General features: G+C 31.1%; 1 protein-coding gene across 3 annotated transcripts in view; it reads left to right on the plus strand.

Moving 5' to 3' along the window:
* The window catches only part of LOC142333495 (E3 SUMO-protein ligase RanBP2-like), an 87,717-nt gene that overhangs the window by 18,576 nt on the left and 49,755 nt on the right, over positions 1-19,386 (plus strand). For all 3 annotated transcript variants that reach the window (XM_075380742.1, XM_075380743.1, XM_075380744.1), the window contains one exon: positions 8,520-8,684. The gene's annotated coding sequence lies outside the window, so the exon portion shown is untranslated. The remainder of the gene's footprint in view (positions 1-8,519; positions 8,685-19,386) is intronic.

Raw genomic sequence — 19,386 nt, forward strand, 5'->3', positions numbered from 1 at the left:
TGAAAAAAAATTGATTACGATAACTTTTGTTATTAATTTTGTAAAAGTTAAAACAAATAATAAGAAACAAATAATTATATCGGTAGAATAACTATCTGATATAGACGTAATTACTTCATTCCATACGGATTGGAGTTTGTGTATAATATATCGTTTCCTGAAGAAAGAATCCATTAATTTGTCGCATTCTTTTTTGCGATTGTGATATTTATAAACCGTCTCTGGTATAGGAGGTACCAATAAGAATTGCTTTCTCTGATAGTAATGATGTTCGGTATATACAGCCTTCGTTGAGGTGAAAGAAGTGAAGGTATCATTTGTACGACTGAACATCATTTCCGTTTCAGTAGGTTAGCACCTTGTTACGCGACAACATATATTAGCTAAGTAAAGTATTTAACGGGAAACGGCTTCTTCCTAATTCATCTTAAAGAATTTGGTAGTCGTAACTCGATTACAAACTGTTTTCGGACGTATGTTTGTACGAACCCTTCTTTTTAATTTCAAGCTCTAAAATCGGTTCCCAAATTATTTCTCTTTCCTCCTAAATCATCTTGTGTGTATATATATATATATATATATTTAATTACAAAAATTAAAATATAAAGTAAAAATACGCAAATATAAAATGTATAGTTTACATTTTATAAAATTATCTTTTTAAAAACATGATTTATGATAAAATAATTTCTTCACTAAAAGTCTTAATGAAGTTTGTAAATTTGATGCGACGATCAACTTGAACGTTTAAAAAATTTAGACGGGATTACTCTCCTCTTTCAATGAGAAATATAATTTTTGTAATTATGAAATAATTTCATAGAATCTATACACATACATAAAAAAATATGTCAGAGATTCGAATTAAATTTGATTTGACTATATTTATTCCTTATAATATTTAACATAACTAATAAATAAAATAAATATCGTGGAGGTTGGAAATTGAAAGCGCCCTTGAGAAGTCACATCCGATAACGAAATTATTATCCACTATAGTGCATCTTCGGTAAGAAATTAAATGGTCTTTATACCCTTCAAAATTTACGCGCGCACACGCACCCACAGAGAGAGAGAGAGAGTGTGTGTGTGAGTGTTAGAGAATTTTCGCGCTGTCTGGGACAGAGTGAGGTTTAAGAGACGGGGTGATGATAGTGATTGTGATGTTTTATTACTTTCCAAGAGCGACTCTTATTTTGATAATCGTATTCTCTAAATAAGTATATAATTTCGTACCAAATTCTTACGGTATTTTGTATTTCACTTTTAGTCGTTTCTGAAATATTAAATTTCGTATTTTAAAATGTTTGAAATTTATCGGTGATAAATTATAATTTTAAACTTGTATTTACGAAAATAAAGAGTAAAAACAAAAATAATAGTGATGTAAAACATTGGCAAAAGATACCAGAATTGCAGGTAGTACAGGTAGACAGAAAGTTCTGTGTTCAAATTTCGGTCAGAATTGGCTTTTTTATACGCTCTATTAAAATTTGAAATAAAAGTAAGTGACGAACTGAATGTCGGTCTATTGCCCGTACAAATAAATAAATAGAAAAATGTATTAGGTATTAATACTTGTTAGGAATAGCATTAATAAAGATTACTAGGTCGAATTGTAAATAAAACTGGAAAAATTTTATCTGTTATTATGTAATATTAGAATATTTTTTTTTTTGTAAATTACTTTACAAAACATAAATTTAATCGTAATATTTTTAAAAAAAAAATATTAAAATTAAGGGAGATTAATTATTATTTTAAATAAAATGTAATAATAGATATAAAATGATCAACAAATCTTTATTTAATTTAATTATATGGAACGTCTATATAAGAAATATAATAGGGATATGTTATTCGACAGAAATACACACACACGTACGCACATTTACGGTTGTATTTGAATTGTTGTACCATCGCGTGACCAGTACTGTACGTGGGTAGCCAATCAGAGTGAAGTTAGCCACCTGCTGCATTTGTTTCATCACCCCTCTCTCCCCGCACTATCATCACAGTAGTCAGACTGACAAGTTGGTTTACTTGATGCGTAATCACAAAAAAATTAAACAAAAAAATAATTACCTCTGACAGCGTATGAACCATACAATTTTATAAATTATTGTTTTATTTTATCATTGCCTATCGAACTATTGTTTTTCTATTAAAGCATTTATTACTATAAAGAATTTACTTATTACATTTATTTTATTTATATTTAATTTTTTTTATTAAACACTTCGCTTTTATTATAATCTGAATTTTTTTAAATCTAGCACAAATTATGTATTACAGTAAATAAATTTGTACCTTCAAAACTAGATTTAACTAACATACAATCTAGTTTTGAAGGTACAAATTTATTTACAAGATGTTGTTGATGAAGCTTTCGATTATTTAATAAAATCTAATGTTACAGCTTGATAAAACTATATGTGTATATGTCTTTATCAGTAATGCAAGAATTCGCACGCACGCACACCCGCGCGCGCAAATGAAGAAATCGGTTACTACATAATTACAATTTTTAATTTTTATTAAATGTTACCGTTCGTAAATGTAAATGCGGGGAAACATCAGAATTTTTAATTTACTAAATCACACGAATCATTTACCGGTACAAAACAAAAATTCACATATTGCTATATAAATTCATATTTTGATTTAAGCACGTTTTTTCAAAAAAAGACCTAAAGGATTAACATTTGAATATATGTATAAATAAATATACACTTATACAGACTTTTGAGAAAAATACAAGGTCTTCTGAAGCAGCTTTTTCAATATTGTAATACCGGGCGAGCGACTTAAAATCAAATCTAATCAGCTCGAACTGCAGTTATTTTAGCGTCGCGTTTAACACTGCTATTACTAATAGTCTATTTTTGTCGGTTGTAAACTGTTCCAGCTACAGTGCGATATAGTTTCGTTCTTTACGATTATGTTTATTCTAAAATACAGTATTCCATCGAGGAAAGGGCTGCTATCGAGGAAGCGTTGGATCCTTTCAAGAGAAACGTAAAATATTTTCGCTAAGTTTTCGAACGTCAGTATCCCTCGATAAAGAGTAGTGCACGATTCGGTTAAAAAACGGCGCACAACGGAGTCCGTTTCAAACTCAAAACCAAATAGGCGACCTTTCGTCAGGACTCCGTAGGCCACAGCCCGTATTCAAAAAAGAATATCTGCCGGTCCGAAAAAAATCTATAGGGTAAATTATCGCACCAAGATCGTGTAAAATACACATCTTGTCGTAAGATTCTTCACGACTTAAATCGAAACCTTATCGTGTAAAAACTAAGCAAAACAGACTAACCGAAACGTCTTAATTTTTAAGGGGGGTCATAAAAGGAGTAAACTTGACGGGTTCTTATGATTTTCACCTGAAAACTCGAATAAAGCAGGTCCCAATATTGTATCTCCCATAGATTTTACGATAACCACCGTAAAACAGAAAAATTCAGTGACGAAAAACACGTTTTTTTAGGTTTGAAGTACAATAATTTTGTTAAACGACTGAAAAATGCGTAAATTTTAAGAAAACGTGTAGAGAATTTAATTTTGAGAAAATAGATGAAATGAAGTCTACGAAAAACAAAAAAAAATATCAACTTTTATTATTAAAAACAAAACGGAACAAATTTTAACAGAAAGAACGAATGAATTTATGAAAATTAAGAACACATTTTTAGTGTGATAAATTTAGATCGCAAACAACAAATTAATTTGTAGAATTTAATAATCTTCGTGAGAGTAGTACACTTTGCAGCACTCGTATTTCATCTGAACCCCGACCGTTACAAGCCGATGAAAAGAAAAAAATTCTTCGAGTAGTACAGTTTAGTTCGAAAACGAGCACGGGAAGAATTTCTACGCTACTCGACATTCTACATAGTTTACTAAAAGTTATAATAGTGTGATATTTTAAAATAAACAAGTTTTTATCAGAGTAAATAATTTTAAATTATACTTGTTTTATTTAAGTATATGCCTTGTTGGATATTTATGTCATCCATTGATCTCTCATCTAAAACCAATTCCTTCATCTCTTCTTCAATCACCCGAAACCTATCTTCCCTCTTGGTTCATATTCCTTAATAATTTTTAGAATTCAGTCTGCATCCATTCTTCTTATGTATAGAGCTGTTGTTATTTATAATCATTAATTTTAGCATTTAAATTAAAAATGTTCAGTACTTGCTTGTATACTCATTACACCTTCTGTTCAACTTTGGATATTCTACAACCGCTTTCAAGAACCTCATCTCTCTGTTTTACAGTGTTTGCCTGTGAGCCGATCTTATTGTCCATGTCTTGGACAATAAACAACCTGGAACTGACATTACCTGATAAATTTCAGGAGGATTTCTCATCTTATTTTATTTTTAAGCATGTTTCACTGCGCTACTCATTCTGTTGACTCGTTCGGTCTTATTGTTTATTTTACCCTTACTGTGATAAGATTTGTTACATCCAAGAAAGTTGAAAACACTTGACGTACTCAATAGAATAATCATCAATTACAATCTTTGATCTAGGGGTCATTGCTCTTGTAAAAGCCAAAACTTTGCTCTTTGTCACTGAAAATGTAAATTAAAATCTTAAAAAAAACATTACAAATTACCAGTTTGCAGACCTGACATGACTTGACAACAGTATTGTTATACGAACTACTATGCTATTGTTGAAGTTAATAGACTGTTGAATAACAGTCATAGATGAAATTTAATTTTCTATTTTTTTATCCATTTATATCTGTTATTTGTTATCTATTGTTATTTATTATTATTTTTTATTGTTATTTATTTATTATTATTATTATCTATTGTTTAATTTTATTGTTTGTTATTTGTTATCTATGAGATGCTCTACTTTATGTAGAGAGCATCTCGGAAATTTTACTGAGTCTCATTCACCTAACCCTAGAAAAGCTTTTGTTAAAAAACAAGAAAATTTCATTGTACCCTAAACCAAAATAGACAAAGGATATCCTGTTAATTGATACTGCCCCATCTCCCAGTGATCAATTTTAACTACATATTGGAAACCTCCTTTTTGGTAAAAAAATTATTTTGTGAATAACCCCTTCCAGTGAATTGTTTTTATTTAGTAGCGATCAATCATTTTATTGGTTTAAGGTAAATTAATATTTCAGCAGTAATCTATTGAAAATTAGTGCGATTGATTTAAAGGAAATTCATTTTATTATTATAGTCATTAATCAAATTGATGTTAACAACTGAAAACAGTTATTTCCATTCTAACAGTTGTGTGAGCTTTATGTCGGTCTTGTCACAATGTGTTAAATTTGTTAATTAATAAATAGATAGTTTTTGCTATTTCTAAACAAAGTTTCTAAAAAGTTTAGCTTTATTAGCAACAAATCCTTCTTTTTTTAATGTACTTGTAATTTAAAACTTTTTAAATGCAGGAAAAGTTTACATTTTATAGCTTTTGTTTTGAACTGTTAATTAGATTTCTGTCCTAAGTTAACTTGTTTATCATTCCTTTTTATTACAATATTATAACTTTTATGTTAGTTATTCTTATCTTTCTTATATACTTTCAACCTCTGTTAATGCCACCTTTTTGTATCTTTTCTTCACCTTTTTTTGTCATAATATCTCATTACATTCCTTGGAGTTGCAGAATATTCAGCCAAATTTTATTCTCTCCCCTCTTCGTTGGCATCTCCTTATCTTCTCTTATCTCTTTACTTCTCTTTCCACATATTCTATTCAGGTTTTTTTAAATCCATTCTTTGCCTCTCTTTGTTCACTATTCATCCAGTTTCTTCTTCAGTATTCATTTTGAGATACTCGTATCATTCATTCCTTTCATACGATCATATAATCTAAGTTGTCTGTTTTCTAAGAAGTCCACCACCAGGTTCTGCTTTAGTTATCTTCTCGTGCTAACAATCATGTTGATGAGATCTTGTTATGTCTTTCAATCAATTCTTAGATATTGGAGCTCTGTTCTTATTAATTAGTTGTCTTTAACACAAGTTTCTGTTCCATTCTTGGTAGGGAGGAGGCATCAACTATTCTCTTCCCTCTTTATCGGTGTTTCCTTATCTTCTCTTACCTCTTTACTTCTCTTTCCATATATCCCGTTCAAGAATTTTTAAATTCATTATTTGCCTCAACATCTTTAAAAACATCAACATATTTATATCACCAGTGCTTTACATTTGTTAAAGCATATTACACTTTAATACGATGGTGATATAATACATATTAACATCTTTAATACTTCGAATTTGGTGCGTGCCTCCATGTGGTTTGGCTGGATAGTTCTTTTTGTAGAGAAAAAAAGGCCAAGAGAGTGAACTAAAATGGAATTCCTCCGGTAACTGGTAGTGCCGGTTGTATAGCTGATGCCAGAATTGTACAACTTCTAACTGTCGTCCTTTTTCAGGAGTTCTAAACTTCTGTGCAGTTAAGAAACAATAAAAATGGAAAGTTCATTTTTGAAGAATACTACCAAAGGTGGTTCTAATCCGTCATGTCTTAAGAATGTGTGACCGGCCATCTCGGATTATGCGGGGTCAGATACAAAAAAGTCTTGTTTAAGACTTGAGATGTGTTTTGTTCATTAGAGTTCTTAGTTAGTAGTACATCGATGTGAATGTTGCTGTTGGCATTCATATTGGTGGCATCCTGGCCTAGGTTAAGACTGGAAGCTGTCATAACCGAGGTATTAAAAATGACCCCCAGTAAAAGCCCATAAGGGCTAGGTACGGAGGAGGTGGTGTGGCGACTGTAACTGTCACATGGAGGGTGTTGGTCTGTACTAGTTGAGGATGTCCCTCTTAATTTAAATATGGAAAAGAAGCTTTAGTGATTTCAAATAAAGTAATTACTTTAAAAACAAGAAAACTAATGACAATTTATATGTATTTTTTTGGTATGAAAGAGTGGGAATCAAAAATTATGTTCATTAGCCTGATGGAAAGTTGGTAGCGTATGAAAAGACCCTGTTCCTGACCGGGATTCAAATCTAGGACCTCCTCATGAAATGCCGAGAAGGGTATTTTTTCAGAACACTGTATGGAACTTCATTTGATATTAACAAAACCTCTGTTAATTAGGTGAGCTCCTTAAGGTTCATATTATATTAATTTTATTTTATTTGGATCTATTGCTAAGAGATCAGTTAGATCAATTTTTAATTGTCACTCAAAAATATCAACGTTTTATGAAACCGAACTAGTGTTCTTGGTGGTGATGTATAAAAACCAGCTTAAGCATAGGTTTGGCTATTAAGGCTTTACCCTTTAAAATACTACTCTTTATTTAACTGGCATTGATTGATAAGGTCATTGGTCTCTGACTAATTAATTCCAACAACGTGCAGTGGAACTGCACCTAGCATTGTGTTTAACTTTGATTATCTACACACACTAGTTTCGTAAACATAACTTGGTTACTAGTATTTCACCATCTACATTCAGTTACTATTGCTATAAACAGCAGATAGATAAACTGCTGTTTATCATCTTACCTGTTTTCTGTTTCTTGTATCTTTTAACATTATACTGTCGCATGTTCATGGCTCGATCAGGATATTGAGAAATTAACAATTTGAGAATGTTTATATAATTACAATTTATTAGTTTAACAGTATAGAACATAAATAAAATAAGACCAATCAACAATAACAAACATTTATAATAAAAATAATGACAACTATCAGTAATTGTAATAAACAATGATTACATACAAAATAGAATTTAAAGTAAGATCAGGATTTATTTGCAGGTAGTTAAATATTAAAAACCAGAATTCAGCCCATTGACAAAACACATTATCATGACCACTAATATTTACACCTCTAACAACTGGTTTTGTATTACTATGAAGATAATATTAGCCCAAAGTTCTTTCATTCAAATACCTTTCCTGTTCACAAATAAAATTACCCTAATAATTTATAAATGAGTTCAATACTTTATCTCTTTCACTAATTTTCTATAGTCACTCACCGATCAACCTCCTGCGGCCTCCTACTGTCCTCACGGAATGCTTGAATGTCACTTCACATGGTCAAATATGCACAATCTCACTTCTTCACTGACTTGTGTAATAACTCCTCCCTTTTTCAAAACTGAACTCACCTTGTCTTCCCTGGAGTATTTATACTCTTATCCTCTTTACTTACAGAACCAGACCCAAGTTGAAGCGTGATAGTGATTTTCAGAGACATTTTCCCATACATTCCCACCCTGGTCTGGTATTTCTTCTCGTGGAACAACATCTGTGGTAGGTGTGTTGTTGGGCGGTATTAAAAAGAACTATTGTTCTTTGTTGTTTGTTTGTTGTAAATGGACCTGTTAGTTTTAGAAAAAGGATCCCTTTTAGTCCCCTTCTGGATTCCTTCCATTATATTTTCTACTACTTTCTTGTTAATTGGCAGGAATCTTTACTCAGGTCTGTTATACCGGACTTTATTGGAAATACCGGAATTTATTTTACTAGTATTGTTATAATTATGTAATACATTTTTTTATTTTTCAGGTTTTACATATGCATATCGCAAGTGAAAAGAAAAGTTGCCATTGACTACATCAGGATCGCCATTACAGTTACGATGTAAAACATTTTTATCCATTACATTTGTTGTTCCTAGAGAACGTGATTGCCATGAAATATATACAACTCTACAACAGTTGTTTCAACCAGGTATTGTTATTATAATTATCATTATTATGTTTACCTTTGAGGTGAAGTGATAGCAACTCTACCTTTCTTCCAGAATATACTTGGTTTTTTCTTCCTAATCATATGGAGCACTTTCATGTGCTACTGAATTCATTTTTTTTTTTGTCTTCAGTCATTTGACTGGTTTGATGCAGCTCTCCAAGATTCCCTATCTAGTGCTAATCGTTTCATTTCAGTATACCCTCTACATCCTACATCCCTAACAATTTGTTTTACATTTTCCAAACGTGGCCTGCCTACACAATTTTTTCCTTCTACCTGTCCTTCTAATATTAAAGCGACTATTCCAGGATGCCTTAGTATGTGGCCTATAAGTCTGTCTCTTCTTTTAACTATATTTTTCAAAATGCTTCTTTCTTCATCTATTTGCCGCAATATTTCTTCATTTGTCACTTTATCCACCCATCTGATTTTTAACATTCTCCTACAGCACCGCATTTCAAAAGCTTCTAATCTTTTCTTAGATACTCCGATTGTCCAAGTTTCACTTCCATATAAAGTGACACTCCAAACATACACTTTCAAAAATCTTTTCCTGACATTTAAATTAATTTTTGATGTAAACAAATTATATTTCTTACTGAAGGCTCGTTTTGCTTGTGCTATTCGGCATTTTATATCGCTCCTGCTTCGTCCATCTTTAGTAATTCTACTTCCCAAATAACAATTCGTCTACCTCCATAATCTTTTCTCCTCCTATTTTCACATTCAGTTGTCCACCTGTGTTATTTCTACTACATTTCATTACTTTTGTTTTGTTCTTGTTTTTTTTCATGCGATAGTTCTTGCGTAGGACTTCATCTATGCCGTTCATTGTTTCTTCTAAATCCTTTTTACTCTTGGCTAGAATTACTATATCATCAGCAAATCGTAGCATCTTTATCTTTTCACCTTGTACTATTACTCTGAATCTAAATTGTTCTTTAACATCATTAACTCCTAGTTCCATGTAAAGATTAAAAAGTAACGGAGATAGGGAACATCCTTGTCGGACTTCCTTTCTTATTACGGCTTCTTTCTTATGTTCTTCAATTATTACTGTTGCTGTTTGTTTCCTGTACATGTTAGCAATTGTTCTTCTATCTCTGTATTTGAACCCTAATTTTTTTAAAATGCTGAACATTTTATTCCAGTCTACGTTATCAAATGCCTTTTCTAGGTCTATAAACGCCAAGTATGTTGGTTTGTTTTTCTTTAATCTTCCTTCTACTATTAATCTGAGGCCTAAAATTGCTTCCCTTGTCCCTATACTTTTCCTGAAACCAAATTGGTCTTCTAACACTTCTTCCACTCTCCTCTCAATTCTTCTGTATAGAATTCTAGTTAAGATTTTCAATGCGTGACTAGTTAAACTAATTGTTCTGTATTCTTCACATTTGTCTGCCCCTACTTTCTTTGGTATCATGACTATAACACATATAACACATATTGGGGTCAATATCGCCAGGGGAGTAAATAGTTTTTTGAGGTCGGTTTTCTCAAAATTTTACTAACATTACCCCATTTCATATTGAACTCGGTACATATGTACATGCTTATTTTACAATTTTAAATAAAGTTTTTGCCTCAAAATTCACCTCCTTTCCCCCAAAAAAACTAAAAATCTTTCTATTTATCGTATATTTTTTAACAGTTTTTTTAGGAAGAAATAAAATTTTTTTTTATCTTCCTTGACATAGTAGTAGTACAAGTGACCTCCCAAAAAATACTTTGGTGGCAATGTGGGGGTGGTGGGCCCCCGATCAAATTTTACAAATATCGATTTTTGAATTTTGTAAAGCTTTATTTGGTCTATTTAAAATTTTAACGCTATTAAAAGTTTAAGTAATAAGCTTTTAATAACAGTATTAGAATAAAGTTTAATTTCAATTCAATCCGACACTCAAAAAATAAACTTAGGTAACATTTTATCGACCGTCTATTTTTTAGTGTAATTTTTTTTAGTTTCTTTCATTTAACAAAGAAACTAGAAAAATCAAAAAAATTGCTTGGAAGATGATTTTTATGGAGGCGATTAGAGGGAAATTTTAGAGGAGGGGATTTTTTGAATTTAAAAAATTTATTTAAACACACGATAATTTTACAGTAAACCATCATAAATCTCCAAGCCGAAAAAATAAATTTTAGTTAACTTTTTTCACGTATCATTATTTTTCCACCGTATGAAAATAATTAATGCCAGGAAAATATCGAAAACTTTTTTGCCGGCTGTTAAGTAATTTATAACCGATACGTTATAAATTTTACGAGCGGGATGGAGTCGGTTGATATAGACAGTAAAAAAATAAATCGTTTCATCTGATTTATGAAGGTTAACATTACCTTTTTGTGAATTCACGCGTGCCAGTGTAGAAACGACCCATTTTACTTACGACATTAGATCTCGTGTAAAAGAAAGAATAGAAATAAAATGATGTACGAGTGAATTCGGTTTAGAGAAAGAAAATTAAAGAACGAATGAACGACCGAAAGAAAAGACGAAGAGAAGGGAAGGAGGGCTAATTAATAATTTTTGTTGTAGAATTGCGGTGCGACTGTGGGAACAAATATCGGAGTACAACCGGAGAAATACAAACAACTACCAGCACTGTTCCGTTACGAGACGGGGGCGATTAACGTGAAACTATTGTCCGATACTTATTTGCATCTACACCTATTATCATCGTCATCCTTACCATCAATGCTTTAATATTTTATTACCGTCTTTGATTGCGACCTGTTACCCTGGGAAAAACCGAATAACAAATCTAAAAAATAGTACTGTTTTTGTACAAATTCTAGATCTTACGTCTATCGCATCAAACTGTCCAGCGGATATTTATTCTTCCATTTGTATTATTCGTTTTTTAATACGATGTCAAAATTCTCTTAAAAAAGTATTTTTTATTTTTTTTTTAATACACTAGCAGTTAAAGTTCATATCAAAGTAACTTAGATGGGATGAGGTGCTGATAAAATAAACCTCATTTTTTATTAGTTTACAAATTTAAACCGATAGAATCTCTTTATTTATTTGGATAAAGAACCCGGTTGCCTTCTGAGCTATATTGCCGGTCAGAACTGTACATATACCGATATAAATATGTAACGCAAAATAATTAGTTTTATAATTTTTTGGTATTGAATTTTTCTAGGCAGCAGAATTCAGTTTTTGGTTACTGATAATTTTCTTGTCCCCCCTGACTTCAGTTTGTCTTAGAACAGGGTAGAGGTATAATATAAGATTACGATATGTTATTTAGAAGGTTGCAGATGAGTAAATTAATATTTACCGTTTTCCAAACAACAGCCGATTAATATTGTTTATATTAGCATAAAAAATGCGTGTAACGATGACATAAATACTCGTACAAAAGGAACCTGCGAATGATATTTTAAGTGTAAGTGAATTTACTTTTGTTTTAAAAAATAATTTTTTTTCATAAATCTTTTTTTTATATTAAAAAAAAACCGTTCTAATTTAGAAGAAAAAATAAACACTAGGTAGCTTACTACACTTGTAATAATTTTGCGTAGCGTACTTATTTACCCTTAGTTCGGAGGGGTTACAGTCCTTGATAGTTTTTTTGTATCCTTCCATACAAAAAAAAAGCTGAAAAAATGTTGTAATAAATAAAATGTGAAAATTAAACTAACCTTTATCCACATATTATCTAACTTAAAGAGTTCCTACATAATCATGTAAATATGTACGTTTATATAAAAAATTATAATTCTTTGTTTTTTTAAAAAAGAAGCAGAATAATAGGCATTACATAACCAGAAATAGGGGTGATTCGCTCGGTTACACCTTGTTATATAGATGAGAGGTAGGAGTAAGAACAACTTAAAACCGGGTTACTGCCTTTTGGACGACACCTTATGTATATTTTCCTTTAACAAAAAACAGCAGCAAAAATGTTAATATCTTCAACATTTTTGTTCTCATTTTTCTATTACCGGGTACATTTATTTTACTGCTACTGCAGTCGGTCGGTGTATAAATAAATAATAACAAATATGACTTATATGATACTAAGCGGGTTTATTGTACGATTTCAGATATATATTAAATATAATCGACGTAAATATTAAAATAATGCGTTAGTTGAGATTTTAAAATTTTACGGTCAGAATATCGAAGCTTCTTATTATAAAATCGATCGATCAAAATCAAATAGTCGAATATTAAAACTATTTTTTGTAAAATGTAGGTATTTCATTCAAGGACATCGTATCGAATTCTAAGAATATAATACCGGCAAAAAAGCGATTAAATAATTTTTGAATAGAAAGGTCTCCGAGGATCGAAGTAAGGTCTTTACGGTGTAGTAAATACGTTGTGATCGATAGATCAGTGTATGTTGTATTATTGTACCGGATCGACTATATAAACTGTGCGTACACGATATTGAAAGCAAGTTAACAATTTACAACAGCGTATCAATAAAGAGTCAAACTGACAAGAAGGCTGGTAAATCTTACTAAATGAAAGCGGGCGCGAACGTGTTGTTTGTTACGAGGAAATGACCTAAAAAGACTGTCCATCCGACCTTGATGTCTGTCTGTGTCCTTACATCGCACCGTCCGATCTGTGTACTTCAGAGACCTTACCGTACCGTGTCCTTTTTATTATTTTTTCGTTCCTAGTTTATAATTTCTGGCTCTAAATTGTTGGAATTGTGTGAAATTAATTTTACTCGTATACCTGGTTTCTTATTTACATTTCTATTATCGGTCTGTTAGATTTAAAATTAAACTCTTTGCAAATAATTTACGGTGAATAAAAACGAAGGAAAATTTATTTCACTATAATAATAATAATTATAAAAAATAATAGTAATAATGAAAACTGCATTTAGTTTTTTTGTATATTTTTTAAATTATTTGTAATTGCGGTATGTATACCGTAATTGAAGAAAGTAGATAGCCTAGCAATGCGGTATAAACGGAAGGGATGATAAAAGTGTTGTGATGTGTAACATTTTGGTTTATATTATGTTAATATTTCTAATAATAGGCTTCGAAACAAAATAGATAGAACGATAAAAAAAGGCAAAATTAACGTGAGTTATTTGTTTAGAAAGTTTTAACTCTTTAAACAAACAATTTTCTGTTTAATAAAATATTTTAATAGAATTTGCTTTAAATAAACCGGATGTTTTATGCTCATATTATTTTATTTACGTAGAAGACAAAATATCAAGAAACTAGCGATTTTACAGGAGAGAAATTTTATATTTCTCATTTTTTATTTGCTAATTTTCAACCGATGTTTAAACGGTTTTTTTAATGATTTTACTGTTAAGTGATTTTTAAACTATACAGAAAATTTGTATTTATATTTAAAAAAATTATCAATTTATTCGATCGTTTTTAAAGCGTTAATTAAAATATCCGCAATATCTAAAAAACCAGATACATTAATTAAAATAACAAAAATTAAAAGCACGCTAACCTTAGTAGAAATGAAAATCGTAAAAAAATATATCGCTTAGACTATAAAGATCGAGCAGCAATCTGTTGAATAAATACATATTTTTTCTTGTACTACCGAAGCTCTTTCCAAGAAACAACAACCTCTGGAGCAGTTTCATCACTATTCCGACAAAAGATAGTGCGACCTGTTGATATTTCTGAAATGACATTATACTTACCGACGGATAAAATTACGTTTACGTAATTTTTTAATTAATTATTAAATACGTTTTTATGAAGAAAAAGATATACTTTTTTAAAAGTTACGTCGCTATCTTCTAACCGAGCTTTTAAAATGTACCTGTTCAGTATGAAGAAATTTAGCAAAACTACGTGTACAGTAACATTAAAGTAGCGACATAAACTGCGCAATAGTAATTATTCAGTAAACTTTCAAATTAACTTGTAAACATTTTAATGAAAAAAGATATAATATTTTAATAGCCGCACGATTTCGTTAATTTCTATTTTTCTATTTCTTTACATTATTTTGTTTTTAATGGCGCACATTATTTAACAACCTAAAATGAAATTGCCGCCTTCCGTGGGGCGAGCGGTAGCGCTTGGCCTTTAATACGGAGGTTCCAGATTTGAATCCCAGTAAGGTATGGCGTTTTTCATACGCTACAAAATTCCATTTCTATATCCCACGCACAAGCTTTAAACTTATTGCCGGTATTATCAAGTAAAAAAGAAAAGAAAAGTGATGAACGCTGCGATTACACTATGTAACCGATATACATTAATTTCAATAAAAATAAAAACCGGTACCCGATCCTTGAAATATTTTAATAATGTTTTGATCTAATGATGGAAAGAGTAAATCGTAAGAACGATCAAAGTACGGTAGCCTGGGCGAGTGAGGAAATTACAGTGCGATTTAAGATGAGCGAGCGGCCTTGAGTTTAGCCCTAAGCACCTCAGCCTAAAGGACTTTTCTTAGTTCACCTAACTTCCTTATTATTTTAATTCCTTAACAAAACTCAATACTGAATTATGAAGTACGTAAAAATAACAAAAAAATTTGTTTTTTCGAGTTTGGTCCATCTCACAGTTCAGTAGAAATGCCAAAATCACATTTGTTAGCAAAATCTTTAATTTTAAAAATAATTAATTTAAACGATTTTAAAAATTATTAGTATACATACTATACAGACAATTAGTTACGGAATTAATAACTTTCCTAATAGAAGTAGGCTGTGTAGTCTAAGAGAATACGTAGGAAGATATTATAATAAGTAGAAATATAAAGAAAAATGAAAGTTTAATGTTGTTTGCTATTATATTTTTGTGTTGCGTATACTGTAGTATGGTATGTTGTAATAATATCTAACAAAATTTAAAAGGAAACTACAACCGGCTAAGACACTCTGAATTGCTACTTTCCGTATTCTAAAAATAAATGACAACCCTTGAGAAGAGAGAACCAAAAGAAATATTGGAAATTATGTGCCGAGTTCTACAGTGAATCTGCTGAAAATGAATCTGGAACTAGACTTTCTTGTACAATATCTGATGTATAAAGGGTACATTGTTTTTAGAGGGAATTTCTATTGATGGTGTAGGTGTGTTTGATGTGCTAACGCAATAGTACTATCGTATTAAGATTTTGAAGTTAAAATATCTAATTAAATAATGAAAAAATCTTAAGTCAACGGTATTCATTTAGCATTGTTACGAACATACCGCTTTACCTGATAACTAGCGTATGTAATTATCGGTAAAAATGTCGGTTGTTCGAATTATTGTTAATAACGGTTGAAATTAAATAATCCTCGTGCTTATAACTAATGATAATTAATAATAGTAATTCAAGATAATTATTAAGCTTATTTCTACAAATTGACGTCTATGTTTGATGGATATCAGAATTGAAGAATAATGTGTCTCGAGTATAAATAATCTATTGATGGTATTATGACTATAAGTTAATAATATCTTTATTTTGTTACGTCATGTGGTTTTCACTTTTTTTAATAACTCATTAATTTCATCGACCATATTCTTCGCTCGTTAAAATACACGTGTAGGGTATTACGAGGTCAAATTGTAAATAAAACTGGAAAATGTTATCGTATTATGTAAAATTAGAATCTTTTTTTTTTTGTAAAATACTTTACAAAACGGATAAACTTTATCGTAATATTTTTATTTAATTTATTAAAATTTAAGGTGATTAATTATTATTTTAAATAAAATGTAATAAATATAAAGGAATCGACAAATCTTGATTTAATTATTTCGAACGTCTATATAAGAAATGTCTTTATAAGAAAACGTCTATATTAACGTGTTACTCGCCCAGCAATACTCAGACGTACGCACACACACATGTACACATGTTTACGGTTGTATTTGAATTGTACAACGCTTGTTCAGTACTGTCTGACGGTAGCCAATCAGAGCGAAGGAAGCCACCTGTGCGTTTGTTAAACACCCGTCCCTCCCTCCCTCACACCCTCAGCTCATTAGTTAGACTGACAGAAGTTTTTAATTATGCCTCATCCCAAAAAAATTAAATAAAAAAAGATTTACCTCTAAAATTCCTCTTAGCTAAAGTCCTCTGTCACTGTATAAACTATATAATTTTATAAATTATGTTATTGTATTATTTTATCATTTAACTCTTGAACTATTCATATATATTTTTGTATTTATTTTATTAAAGCATTTGTTACTATAAGAAATTTGTTTTATTAAATTTATTTATCATTAACCATTTCGCTTTAATCAACTGATTTTTTTAAAAAATCTAGCACAAATGAAGTATTACAATAAATAAAAATACCTTCAAAACTAGAATGATCTAATATACCGGTGATACAGATGGGGTTGATTATTTAATCAAATCTAATGTTCAATCGTGTGTAATGTCTTTATCAGTAATGCAAGATTTCGCACGCACACACACACACACACCACCACCACCACCGCGCAAATGAAATCTGTTACTCCATAATTACAAATTTTGCTTTTTAATTTTTATTAAAATACCAGTAGACCCGGTAATGCTTTGCTATTGCTATATATATATATATATATATATATATATATATATATATAGAGAGAGAGAGAGAGAGAGAGAGAGAGAATTTGATACACAATTGAAAATTTGATAAAAAAATTAAAAATCTGAACTTCACAAATTTTACCTTTCACTTATTCTCCTTCCCCTTTTCCCTTTCCAACTTCTCCCTTTCGCTCTTCTCCCTCATCGCTCACCCAGTTTCCTTTTTAGCCTTTCCCGTTTTCCCCTTTTCTCTTTCCACCTTTTCCCCGTTTTCCATTTTCCCCGCGGTCGGTCCATTATTTTTTTGGTCTTTAGCGGACACACATACGAACAAGCCTTTTATATATATATATATAGAATAAAAAAGTTTATTTGTATATTTGTTTGTTTGTTTCTTAAATATGTCGACACCGGCCCCACCTAGCGGGTACAGTTTTTAAAAAAATATTTCTTTTCACGTAACTAATATTCATATTCTGAATACGAACCAAATTGGTCCATAAATATAATTTTTCTAAATATCTCGAACACAGCGCTACCTAGCGGGTCCAAACTAATTAAGAAACCTTCCCTGGCATGCGTCCAACCGTTCCCTAAAGTTTCATGCTATCGGATGAACGGTTTAGAAAGGCTTAAGAAACATACAGACAGACAAACATTCATTTATATTTATATATATATATATATATAGATTAATAAATTTCTTAACAAATGTTACAACCCTCAATATCGATGAACTTAAGGCGAACGTTCGACAGAAATCAATGCCGTTGACAACAATGTGCAAAACGTTGCTGTCAAAGTTCTTGCGACTGACACAAATTCAGGTGACACTCAGTATCATCGCTTGGAACATTTTTTACAAATATAAAACATATATTACAAAAATATAGTATATATCCCCAACGACAAATGTTTTCTAGCGATTCATCTCAAAGCTACCACCAAAAATTTTAATAAATAATAATTACCTCTAAAAGTTTTTTTCTCTATTTTCTTTTTATATGGTAGATTTTAATCATTATGTAATTATTTCAACGAATATTACGCTACTGGCTTTTTTCATCTACAATACTAACCGGTCACTACACCGAATACTTCCCGTCTAGCCCTACTGCGTTCATTATCCTTCTTGTGACAAATAACAATCAAAGTCTCTTCAATTTTTAAAAACGTCACTGTATTGTAATCTCTGCAGAGCAACAGTTTGGTCAGGACAGGATTCAAAACTTTTAATAATTTGAAGTATACGGGTTTCAACAAAGTCGGTTTCCATCTTAAAAATTGTAGTTATAGTCGGTTACCTGACCTCCGTACGGGTAAAAAAATATTTCCTAATATTTGAGATATTTCCATGCGAGAAACTTGCAAACTTATGGACGGAAGGGCAAGAAAACAGGGCAATAAACAATATGCGACTGTATTTCGTTTAAAATTCTCTTCCGCTTCAACTTCAATCTTCAAATCGATTACACCAGTCTTTACGGATTCATTTTGACGCGAACAGTCGATCACATGTAAAGGATATTTGGTTTTGTAATCGGAAAACGTGTACGGCGAATCTGTATTTTTATAATATGATTTTTGAAAATTAATAAACATTCTATACATCATCGCTTGGTTCCCTCGTAAATCTTCATACGGATATTTATTCGAATTGATCATTACACAAATATTTTTAACGTTACACGAATCGAATTCTGACGCGTCCTTCATGGCTTTGTCTTTCCTATCGGTTTGAAAACCTACAATAACATAGCGCGGTTTATCTATTTGCGACAACGTTGTCACATTCTATATAAAAGAATTCGTTTGAGGAACCGCCGTATTTTCCTGAAGGTCCCACTCTCTGAACGCCATACGCACATCCTTATTTTGATCTCTTAGTTTAGCTAGTTCCAATTCATATTCGGGTGCCACCTTGAGGTACGGGACATCCCACACGATGTCTGTTAATTCTATCTTAGATTTGTGGTCGGGAACCGTAGCGCGTATCGCGTAATACGTCTCAACACCGATTCTTGTCTGTTGTTTATGATTATTTTTTTATAGTCTTCAGCGAAACCCAACAGCATCGATAACGGTATGCGTAAATTGAAATTACCATTTTCATCTAAATCGACTTTATTTTTTCCACTAATCCATCCCGCTATTTCGGCAGATGTCAACGTAGAATTTGTCACTGAAAGAGCATTT

Source organism: Lycorma delicatula, chromosome 12 (genome assembly GCF_047948215.1).
Source record: "Lycorma delicatula isolate Av1 chromosome 12, ASM4794821v1, whole genome shotgun sequence".
NCBI lineage: Eukaryota > Metazoa > Arthropoda > Insecta > Hemiptera > Fulgoridae > Lycorma > Lycorma delicatula.